Here is a 12,956-nt window from a genome sequence, read left to right on the forward strand (position 1 = left end):
AAGCTCCACCGTACTACGGCCTACCACCCCCAAGCAAACGGGTTGTGCGAGCGATTCCACCGCTCCATGAAGGCCGCGCTCATGGCCGGCCTTCAAGACAGCGGTTGGGCCGACCGGCTGCCGTGGGTCCTTTTGGGCCTCCGCACGGCCCCCAAGGAGGACCTCCAGGCATCCACCGCCGAGCTTGTCTATGGCCAGGCGCTACGCGTCCCGGGCGAATTCGTGCCCGACGCTACCAGTCCCTGGTCCGCAGCTCACCAGCGCTCGGACCTCCAGGAGGCCGCCCGACGGTTTGCCCCCGTGCCAACATCCCACCACGGTGACCCCCAGTCCTACGTCCCCCCAGCACTTCGCACAGCGGAGTATGTTTTTGTGCGTCACGACGCACATCGGGGGCCACTCCGGCCGCCGTACGACGGGCCCTTCCGGGTGCTGCGACGGGACGACAAGTCGTTCGTCATCGACATCGGCGGCAGGTCGGACCGGATTGCGGTGGACCGCCTCAAGCCGGCGCACGTGGACGTCGACCACCCACCACGGGTGGCCCTTCCGCCGCGGCGAGGCCGCCCCCCGTCCACGGTGCCCCCCACTCGACCGCCCACCACCACACCGGACCCCCTCCCACGACCCGCCAGGGGTCGCTTCGGCCGGGTCATCAGGACCCCCCTCAAATTGACCCTGCCGGTGCAAGTCGATTCTGGGGGGACGTGTGTAGCGGCTACCGCTGGGTTTTCACAATCACCTTGCACCTATCAAGGACGCGGAGCGATCACCATGCCGGGCTCGTCCAGGACGCCCCTGCAGGCCCGCGCTCAACTTGCTAGGCCTCGGTCGGGACGCCCGGGCAGGCTCGCCCTCAACTTGCCAGGCCGCAGCCAGGACGCTGGGCCACGCCCCCTCTCGCCTTTCCTGGGCAAACGCTCCGGGATAATATGTATATATACTGAAACGCAAAAGAAACTTACCACCTTTGAAACCTATAAATATCAACAATAACACTGCGTGTAGTAAATGTGTGAACTTATTTGTGGACAATAGTGTCCTCACTGTCAGACAAAACGGTCACGGATGGTCACTTGAACCTTCAATGGTCACTTCATAGCACAGCTGTTGAACAGCCGTTTTGACTGTCAGTGATTAGCCAAGGGGTACGGGATGATTTTAATGAGCTGCACGTGATGTCTTGATATTGGCTTTAAAAAGGCCAGTGCAAAATGGGCATTTTGACCGAAAAATTTGACCATTTTGACCAACTTCAAAAAGACCGAAAACGCAAAAGAAACTTACCACCTTTGAAACCTTTAAATATCAACAATAACACTGCGTGTAGTAAATGTGTGAACTTATTTGTGGACAATAGTGTCCTCACTGTCAGACAAAACGGTCACGGATGGTCACTTGAACCTTCAATGGTCACTTCATAGCACAGCTGTTGAACAGCCGTTTTGACTGTCAGTGATTAGCCAAGGGGTACGGGATGATTTTAATGAGCTGCACGTGATGTCTTGATATTGGCTTTAAAAAGGCCAGTGCAAAATGGGCATTTCAATCAACATGCCACGATTGTCAAGGGATAAACGGCAGCGTGCCCTGGGCATGCTGCAAGGCGGACTGAGCTACCGTGAGGTGGCACGTCGCCTTGGCTGTTCACACCAGACGATATCGGCCCTGGTGGACAGAGACACCCTCCACAACTCTGCAGATGACAGACCTCGATCAGGGAGGCCAAGAGTCACCACTGCAAGGCAGGACAGGCAGATGGTCCGAAGTCACCTGCGGGATCGATTCCGTCCAGCATCCCGCACTGCGGCAGAAACTCCGGGGCATGCAAACCACGGATCTCCAATGATACTGCACGAAGACGACTGCATGACTATGGTCTGACTGCCAGAAGACTATATAGAGGCCCCGTGATGATGGCTGCCCATCGCCGCAACCGACAGAAATGGTGCCAGCAGCATCAGCGGTGGACCTTGGCGCAGTGGAACGAGGTCGCTTTCAGCGATGAGTCAAGGTTCTGTGTGGACAGTCCTGATGGGCGTGAGCGTGTCTGGAGAAGAACTGGCGAGCGATATGCCGATTGTTGCGTGCGTCAAGCCAACAGGTGGGGTGGCCCAAGTGTGATGGTGTGGGCCGCCATATCAGGCCGGTACAGGACGCCACTGGTGGTTGTGGTTGGGAATCTTAACACCCAGCGGTATGTGGATAACATCCTGCGACCTCATCTGCTGCCATTCCTGCTAGACCACCCAGAACTGAGAACCTTTCAGCATGACAACGCTCGTCCCCATGCTGCTCGCTTTACCACTGCATTTCTCCAAGGCGAGAACATCAACACCATGCAGTGGCCTGCGTTCTCCCCTGACCTGAATCCCATAGAGCACCTGTGGGATGTGCTTGGGAGACGCGTAGTTGGCAGGGCCAGGACATGGGCAGAGCTGCTTCAGACATTGAGGACTGAGTGGGACAGAATCCAGCAGCAATCCATCCAAAGACTGGTAGGCAGTATACGCCGACGATGCACTGCCTGTATCCAAAACAATGGTGGCCACAGACGCTATTGAAAGGGGACTGACATTGCACCCTGTGCTGTTCTGTACTGTAGAACAAACTGATGAGATGGTGTATCTTGGTCAAAAACTTGACATGTCATCAATAAAATGCCAATGTTTCAATTAGCAATTGTTGGTTTGTTTTATTTTGAACTGTTACAATTTTATTACATTTCAAACAAGTGATAAGTTTCTTTTGCGTTTTCGGTCTTTTTGAAGTTGGTCAAAATGGTCAAATTTTTTGGTCAAAATGCCCATTTTGCACTGGCCTTTTTAAAGCCAATATCAAGACATCACGTGCAGCTCATTAAAATCATCCCGTACCCCTTGGCTAATCACTGACAGTCAAAACGGCTGTTCAACAGCTGTGCTATGAAGTGACCATTGAAGGTTCAAGTGACCATCCGTGACCGTTTTGTCTGACAGTGAGGACACTATTGTCCACAAATAAGTTCACACATTTACTACACGCAGTGTTATTGTTGATATTTAAAGGTTTCAAAGGTGGTAAGTTTCTTTTGCGTTTTCGGTCTTTTTGAAGTTGGTCAAAATGGTCAAATTTTTCGGTCAAAATGCCCATTTTGCACTGGCCTTTTTAAAGCCAATATCAAGACATCACGTGCAGCTCATTAAAATCATCCCGTACCCCTTGGCTAATCACTGACAGTCAAAACGGCTGTTCAACAGCTGTGCTATGAAGTGACCATTGAAGGTTCAAGTGACCATCCATGACCGTTTTGTCTGACAGTGAGGACACTATTGTCCACAAATAAGTTCACACATTTACTACACGCAGTGTTATTGTTGATATTTAAAGGTTTCAAAGGTGGTAAGTTTCTTTTGCGTTTCAGTATATATTGCTGCCCGATAAACGGGCTTTTCAGAGTGCCTGAGTGTTTGGTTTGATTAAAGCAACTCGGATGAATTCCAGCTTTTTGTCGCGTCCATTCTTCCGATCGACGTGGGAGCCCCAGCTCCTTCAAAGTCATAATTCGACAGGTACAACGCTTGATCTGATCAGTATGAAAAAAGAAAATTTCCTCTGCACCCGTTAGTAGGATTGGCACAAAATTTTCAGAATATGAGCGGCTCCTCCTGTGGAATTTTTTAAATCATAATTATGACGTCATATGTCACGTGGTACAGGCGCCATTTTGGAAAAAATCGAAAAAAGGTTGCACCTCTATCTCTGACACCGCACCATGGAAAAAACAAACTTGGCTCATTGTGAAGTACTCCGCTTGGGGAATAAGATATGTTGGTGATGTCATCGTCATCGGTACTTTAATTATGACGCCATAATTCGACAAGTACAACGCTTGATTCGTTCAGTATTAATTTTTTTCTCTGCAATTCTTGGTCTGATTGACACGAATTTTTCACTATAGGAGGGCCTCCTGTAGAATATTTCAAGGATTATTATGACGTCATAGGTCACGTGGACAGGCGCCATCTTGGAAAAATATCCCACCTCTTTTTCTCTGAAACCACTCCATGGAAAAAATGGAGACCTGGCTCATTGTCACCGACTCCCCATGGGGAATAAGATATGTTAATGATGGTCATCGGTGCCTTCGTTATGACGTCATAATTCGACAAATACAACACTTATCCATCCAATCATTATTTTAAAAAATTCAGCAACTGTTGGTCTGATGGACACAATTTTCACCATAGGAGCACCTCCTTTAGAATATTTTGATGACAATCATGACGTCATAGGTCATGTGTTACAGACGCCATCTTGGAAAAACCTAAAAACGTTGCCCCTCCATATCTCCAAAACCACTCTGGAAAAAATTGAAACGTGGCTCCTTGTAAATAACTCCATATGGGGAATAGGTGTTAACGATGACGTCATTGCTGCCATAATTATGATGTCATAATTCGACAGGGACAACGCTTGGTCTGATCAGTTTGAAATTTATTGAGCATGATCTCTGCAACAATTATATTAGAGAATATAAATTTATGATGTCATCGCTCACGTGGTCTGGCAGCCATATTGGATCAAAAAAAAAAAAGAAACGTTCAAAAACAGACGAGTTGGCTCACACCAAGTTGACTGCGCAGGGTAAGTATTCTATGAATACCATCTAGTTCTAATGGGTTTTAAAGGGTGATTCTAATGCATTTTGTTTGTTTCTAGACTTTGCCTATTTCATATTTAAAATGCCAAACTGAACCGCTTCCTTCCGACACAGGTGCGGTTTTTAATCACGGAATGTTTTTTTATTAATAACAAGGGAATGTTTTTCGAAAAGATTAAAAACCCATAATTGATTACGATTGGCTTTCAATATAACTTTCTTTCATGCAAGCAGACTCAACGTTCATAGAGGGAATGCTCGAGTCAATGAGATTCATGTTTGATTGGAATCGTCAAAACAGGGGAATGTAGTAATAACAACGTGTTTGTGGCTTTCACCCAAGACTTGCAAGTGATATCCCTCAGTGTAATAGTGGAAGAGATTGTCATATTTGTAAAACGATCATCTATAGATAAGTGAATACTTATTATGTCATGTAGTAAGTAATTAACAATAATCCTTTATCTCCTGCTTTTCAAAAGCACAATTGTGTTTCACCAACATATGAACCATCTGCTGATTGTGCACATGAGACCAGATAATACGCGGCGTTCAAAATGATGAATAAATGCTAAACCTTTATGCACGCTCTTTGTTTACATTGGCCTGAAAAACTATTCACCCCCTACAAATGCCACGTTTCGTTGAATTACGAATTATGTAGAAACAACTTTTACAAATGAGCTTTTTATTCTTAACTAAAGAGATCAAATTCAACTGTTATAGTTGATGGTGGTTACATGCCAGGAATACCTGCAAAAACATGTACAAATCCAAATTCACTGGTTATAAAAGTATTCAGCCCCTTCGGTCAGTACTTGGTGGAGCGTATTTTTCAACAATGACAACTACTAGTATTTTTGGCTAGATCTATACCAGCTTTGCACAGTGAGAAGGTGAAATATTTGCCTGTTCGTCATGTGAAAATTGCTCTCGTTCTGCTAAGTTTGATGGGGATCGTCGATTGACTGCAATCTTCAAGTCTCACCATAAATGTTCAATTGGGTTAAACTCTGGACTTTGACTGGGCCACTCAAGAACATTTATTTCCTTCTTATTCAGTCACTCCAATGTGGCTTTAGCTTTGTGCTTCAGATCATTGTCCTGCTGAAATGTGAATCTCCCACCCAGTTTCAGATTCATGACTGACTCAAGCAGGTTTTCATCAAGGCTTCTCCTGTACTTTCCACCGTCCATTGTCCCTTCTATCCTGACGAGCTTCTTGCCAGTCCCTGCTTTTTTTTTTCTTTTTTTTTTCTTTTTTCTTTCTTTTCTTTTTTTTGCATACAAGATCGAGGCTCGTGAAAGAGCGAACATTAATCACACAGAAAGACAAACAGACACATACAACAAATAACATCGGGAGCGTTAGACTAGATGGGGAGAGAGGGGGAAGGACACAAACAAAACATTTGAGAGCAGGGACCGAGAGACATTGAGACATCGAGAGATCTGTGGGAGGGAGGGCTTTGGGGGGGGAGGCATGTGAAGGGGGGGGGGGTGGGAGAGGTATAAACATATGGACACTGCCAGGACTTCCAGGAAGGAAGTTGGAATTTCAAACAAGGTGGATCTGGGGTGAATTCGTGGGGGTAGAAAAGATCAAGGTTTTGGATGGGGGAAGATAAGAGATGGTGGTGAACTGTTTTAAAGCCGTTTTAAAGACCTGGAGGGAGGAGTGGGATTGAAGGGAGTGTGGGAGTTTGTTCCAGAGGCGGGAGAAAAGAGGAATGAAAGAGTGAAGGTGAGCAGAGAGCCGAGATTTCGGCAGTTTAACCATCAGAGGGTTGCTGGCAGATCTTGTGCGACCTGTAGGAATATTTGGGGGACAGAGCACAGAGAGAGCTGGGGGAGCAAGGCCGGAGAGGAGTCGCTAGAAGACAGAAAGACCACCTACCTGCCTGCAGTGAGTGAGTGAAAGGCCTTCAGAGATAGCTTCATCGCGGGAGATTCCAATGATTTTGAAAGCTTTGGATTCAACAGCATGAAGCCGAGCAAGGTGTGAGGCAGGAGCACCAGCCCATAGGGGAGAACAGTATTCCATTGAGCTGCGGATGAAAGCCTTGTATGTGGTGAGGAGCTCAGGTGTGCCGATGAAAAGCAGCCCCATAACATGATGCTGCCACCACCATGCTTGACAGTCAGGATGGTGTTGACTGGGCGATGTACAGTGTTAGGCTTGTGCCAGACATAACACAGAATTTAGACCAAAAAGTTCAATTTTTGTCTCGTCTGACCACAAAACATTTTTCCACATGCCTGAAGTATCATTAAGATGCTTTTTCGTAAACTCCATACGAGCTTTTAAATGCGTCTTCTTCTTTGATGCTTCTTTCTTGCCACTTTTCCATTGAAGCCAGCTTTGTGAAGGGAACAGGATATTTTTGATTGATGAACACTGACCCCCATCTCGGACATAGAGCCTTGCAGATCTTTCAAAGTTATTGTTGGATTTACAGTTACATCCGGAAGCGGTTTCCTGCTTGCCCGGCTGCTTGAATTTTGGTGGGTGACCTGATCTGGATGGTATGATACATCTTCCACTTCTTAATGATGGATTTGACCATACTCAAAGGGATAATGAGTGACTGCAATTTTCTTATACCCCTCTCCTGAACGGTGCTTCTCCACCACTTTATGTCTGACTTCTTTGGAAAGCTCCTTGGTCTTCATGTTTGCCTTGTTGGTTGACCAAATCAGTTGCACCTTAAAACTCCTTAGATAAGTGGGGAGCTCAATTTTGAAGTTAAACCACTGATTACATACAGGTGAAACCGTTGGTTTGACGATCCACTTTGTTTGTAAATTTGTTTTTGTTTGTTTGACTATCCACGTTTGTTTGAAATCAGACTATCCACTTATTTTGTAACCTTTTAAACAAATAATTTGCTCCTGAAGTGATTTAGGGTTAATTAGGCAAAGGGTTTGAATACTTATGCAACAGAGAATCATCTGATTTTTTTGTTAATCGAACTTATTCACATTTTTTAAGCATTATCACTTTGCTGGAGTTTGTGAAGACTCTATATGTAACGTTTGGTTTAAAGGCATCATAATATAAGCTCATGTGGCATCAAAATGTGAAAACTTGTGAGGGGGGTTGAATACTTTTGCAGGATACTGTACACTGACTTGTTTTTGCTCACTGGGCACTTTTAACCTGCCGTTGCTAGTGCGACATCTTGGTTTCAAACATAAGTTTTGCATTTAGATGAAAGAGTGCCATTTTTAAAATGGTTAACCATAATTATGTTCCTGAAGGAAAATCGGACTCGCAGAAATATTTGTGGATGAGCGGTGTTGGGTTTGTACCATTTCCTGTTAGTACAAGTGAGCAGCGGCATGTGTAGATACACATATGTGGAGGCTTCTCCTTTTACCAATAGATGCAAAAATCGAGTATAATTTATGTTGAGGCCCCGGAATCAAACAAACAATATATTTTATAACAGACCTCAGAGCTTCCTTAGCCCCCCCCCCCCCCCTTCCTTAGTTTCTGTGCATATGCACCGAGCATTCTGGGGAGGACTACGTCATTTTAAAAGCCATGTATTGCAGCAAGCCCAAACTATGAACATTAAATTTTTAGCCTTTGAATTCCTTTGCTTTGGATAGTTTACCTGAATCAACCTGGTTGAACTTTCTTGCAAAGGAAATTTTATATGCTGTGTTGTGTTTATGCACAGACTATCACTCACATTCTTCTCACTGCTGGGTAATCACAGCTATTCTTTTTGAACCACATATTTTAATCTTGGGAAATTTATAGTAATACGAGCATGACAGCATTATGCGATATAAAACATAAAATTATTTTATATAATTAACATGCAATCCTTAATCTTTTTAACAACTACCTACTACATCGTAACAGTTTAGATGCTAATTGCCTGATTAAAATGATGTCGCAAGTTGTCTTAACCATTCCTTTCAAACACCTCATAGGGTTGCCGATGCAGTTTCATTGGCTGAGTGCAATTCTGGACGGGTCGGCACTCCAATGCAAGATACTCGAATGGCTCATTCATCCTAGTAAGCTGGTACTCATTTTGCCAACCTTGGAAGGGTGCCAGGCTGAGTCAGCCCACCAAGCGTAAGATCAGGAGCTCAAACTCATCACCGTAAGATCTTAAGCCGGCCACCTTAACCATTAAGCCAACACCAGGCTAAGTTGTCTTTAGAGGTGTTAATATATTCATTCACTTCGTCTTAACTGCTCAGATGCTAGAAACAACATGGTGGTTGCCCTTCGTAGCCAAAGACGGCCATTCAAGTGGGACTTGAACAACCTTGGCATGTGAATTTGTTCAATAGTATAGGAGCTCCTGCCTAGCGAACATCCACGCTATGAGATAGCAACAGTGTAATCTGGTGTCCAGGAATATGCAAGAAGGCCACCAGGCCACTTACTACCTGCAGTCCAGGCAGAAATTTGGAATTTGTTCAGCATGCCAACGATTAATCTGCCTACTCTGCGAAATAGACGACGAATTTCTGAGAAATGTGAATGTTAGGTGAATTTCTGGGTAAAAGTTGGAAACCTCACTTTTTAACATAATTAGGGTATACTGAATTCGATTAACCCGGTTCCCAAGACGAATTTTGAGTTTTTGACCTAATTAGCATAAACAAAATGGCCGCCAAATTGCCATTTTTGGACAATTTCTTTGAATAAGCATTTATATATCATGTATATACATGCAGCTCGTTTACTTTAACTTCACGACTTTTACCCCAAAATGCACCTTGAAGCTTATACATGGCCTTTTTTCATCAATCCATCTCGTCTATATTATGGTTGGCGACATATTGAAAGAAACATTCAAACTGATATTGAAATTGGACACTATAAAATGGGAAATGGTTTTAATAAGACAATGTTTCATACAACCATTTATTCTAAAATTAAGTATACATGGCCATGAAGCACAAACATTCAGGAATGTCACACATGTTGTTTTGCCAAACTACATCAAATTTATACAAGGGGTCTGATCATCACGCTGTTGCTGACGGACACACATTGATGTGCACCTCAACTCTGAATAGCGACATTTGCAGCGTCGAGTCTTGCATTGCTTCTGGCATGAACAACAAATCATCTCGAGGAAACTTTCTGGGATTGGACTCAGTGACATCAGAATAGGCTCTAGTCCTGAAACACCACGTTTCCATCCCATTTCCACAGGTGCAGGAAGGTCAGGTATGGCACAATGAGCATTTCTCCATACCATGGCTTGATAGTGTACTCGCATCAAATGGAAATGAAGAGCATCACTTGTCGGTGACATTGCTTCTGGTTTACCAGTCTTGGAGAACAACATATGTGGTGCTGAATCAACAGAGGTTGTTCTGTGCACATTATATATTCTGCAGACGAACGCTTCTGCAGATTTGATTGTCTCCTCTGTGAGTTCACCAATGCCCAAGTTCTTCAGCAGTTTATTCAAAACTCAAAATTTGGCTGGGAACCGGATTAATCGAATTCAGCATACCCTAATTATGTTAAAAAGTGAGGTTCCCAACTTTCACCCATAAATGCACTTAGAAGCTTATCCATGGCCTTTTTCCATAAATCAGTCTAGACTAAAAGGCACAGTGGGATTGTTAACGTTCAGCGACAACCAGTGCTAGTGGAACTAGGCCTAGGGTCTTCCGGCTTAACATCCACGCACCCACATTGATGCATCGCAGTGCAAGCAAAACAGCAGGGTGATGGTTCATAGCTCGGTTAACATTGAAATCCTGTTTAGACACCTCTGAGGTGAGTTTGAGATCATCAAAATGATGTTGGACGTTAAGCCGTAGAACCCTTCCACCTTTTTTTATCAAAATCACAGAATGAGATCATATACTGTACATCTCTGGAGTCTAGACAATCCTGCCAGACCTCTTAGTCAATTAATTAAGTCAATCAAGTCAATCAATTCTTTAGTAAATCCACTTGCAAATGTGGCACTTCCAGGCACTTCTTGCAAATGTTGAAATTATTCTACCCAGCATTCTTTTTTTCTTTTTTTAAACAACCATGTGTGTTCGGGTTGGTTACCATTCATGTGCTCAAGATGAGCATGCATGATCTTTGTCGACAAATGAGCGCTGAGCGACGACGGATTTTTCTATCTCTTGGAGAACAAGTGAGGAGAGGACAAGAGTGAGCGGCAACCCGAACCCCATTTTACTTTTTTTGTGATTTCTCATGACATTTATCTAGTTTGAAGTGAATTTATTCTGATGTACTTTTATCTATTTAGAAGTGAACTTCCTACACCATGGCGGTTTAGATTTTTCCAGAAGTCATAAAGCGATAACGACTATGGCCTTGTATTATTATTAAAGGAAGCTACATGAGCCGTGGAAGATGCAAGTTATGCAACTTTTAAGTCGTCACTATCATCGATGACATTTATCCTAGTAGAGGGGTCAATACACGAAAAAACTCACCTAACCCCCAAAAAATTGATACAAAAGGTTTTTCAATGGATTCTGCTACCATTGGGCATGCTAAATAACATACTAAAAATCTAGTAACATCTGACTTCCGGAAAGGGGTCATTTTCAAGATGGCGTCCAAGATGGCTGCCAGGAGCTTAAAATGGCCATATCTCAATTATTATTCAACCTAGAAAGGTGGTTTTGGTGTCTAACCCTAGGTTTTAGGGCCCAAGGAATCCAATTGAATCAATAAAATTACCATCGGTTAATTATTTATTGACAAGTCCAAGATGGCATCCCAAGGTGACATCCTGATCCACTAAAATGGCTCTGTCGAATAGTAGTCAACCTAGAGAGATATTTTCAGTGTGTATACCTAGGTTTAAGGCACCCAGGAAATCATCAAAATTACTTAAATATGCACAAAGTAATCAGGTAATCCAGTAAGCCAGGTTTACCAGCCCATTAGGCATTTGTTGTCTTATACAGTTAGTCGCTATTCATCGTCATCCTCCGACTCCTCTGGAAGAAACTTGTTATGTGGATTGTCACATTCTTCAAGTTGGCACGGTCCACAGGCAGTAGTACATGGTAGTCCATATCGTCTACAAGAGCAGCGGAGTGTCTTGCAGGCAGTGGAGCAGTTACAATGAATGACCTTCAAGAGACTGTCTGGAGCAGCGTTGTGTACATTTCTTTTGGAAATGTCTAAAAAATATGGATTTTGTTTGTGCATACATGTACGAAATAATATACTTATTCCTTTTGAGATGAAAATAAATTGTTTGTCAGATTTTTCAGTCCCCCTCCCCAATATAAAATAGTCTGTCCCTTGCCATAACCTCTCAAGCTTTGTACAAATCTTTGTCTGTAATGATCACTGAATACTGTGGACTGGAGTCACAGGTGGCAGTGGTGTAGACACATTACACTCTTATCTCCAATCTGAAACACACACTTGGTTCATTAGCTGGTGAGTCGGAGGATGACGATGAATAGCGACTAACTGTATAAGACAACAAATGCCTAATGGGCTGGTAAACCTGGCTTACTGGATTACCTGATTACTTTGTGCTTATTTAAGTAATTTTGATGATTTCCTGGGTGCCTTAAACCTAGGTATACACACTGAAAATATCTCTCTAGGTTGACTACTATTCGACAGAGCCATTTTAGTGGTCACCTTGGGATGCCATCTTGGACTAGTCAATAAATAATTAACTGATGGTAATTTCATTGATTCAATTGGATTCCTTGGGCCCTAAAACCTAGGGTTAGACACCAAAACCACCTTTCTAGGTTGAATAATAATTGAGATATGGCCATTTTAAGCTCCCGGCAGCCATCTTGGACGCCATCTTGAAAATGACCGCTTTCCGGAAGTCAGATGTTACTAGATTTTTAGTATGTTATTTAGCATGCCCAATGGTACCAGAATCCATTGAAAAACCTTTTGTATCAAATTTTTTGGGGTTCAACCATATATTGACCCCTCTATAGTGACGTTTTTTTTTTGTTTTTTTTTTGTTTTTGTATACTGAATCGAGTCTCGTGGAAGAGCTGACATTTATTTCACAAACAAATCAACCAGACAAACAAAATATATAAAAAGAGGGAGCGGTAGACAAGAGAAGGGGAAGCACACAAACACTTGAGAGCACACAACATTTAAGAGCAGGGAGATGTGTGGGAGGGAGAGGGCTTGGGAGGAGGAGGCGTGGGAAGGGGGGGGGGGGTGGGAGAAGTATAAAACACAAGGACACCAAAGACTTCCAGGACAGAAGTTGGTATTTCAAAAAAGTGAAATTAGCGGGGATAGAAAAGATCAAGGTTTTGGATGGGGGAAGATAAGAGATGGTGGTGAACAGCTGTTTTAAAG

This window comes from Myxine glutinosa, chromosome 12 (assembly GCF_964187855.1).
Source record: "Myxine glutinosa chromosome 12, kmMyxGlut1.1, whole genome shotgun sequence".
Lineage (NCBI taxonomy): Eukaryota > Metazoa > Chordata > Myxini > Myxiniformes > Myxinidae > Myxine > Myxine glutinosa.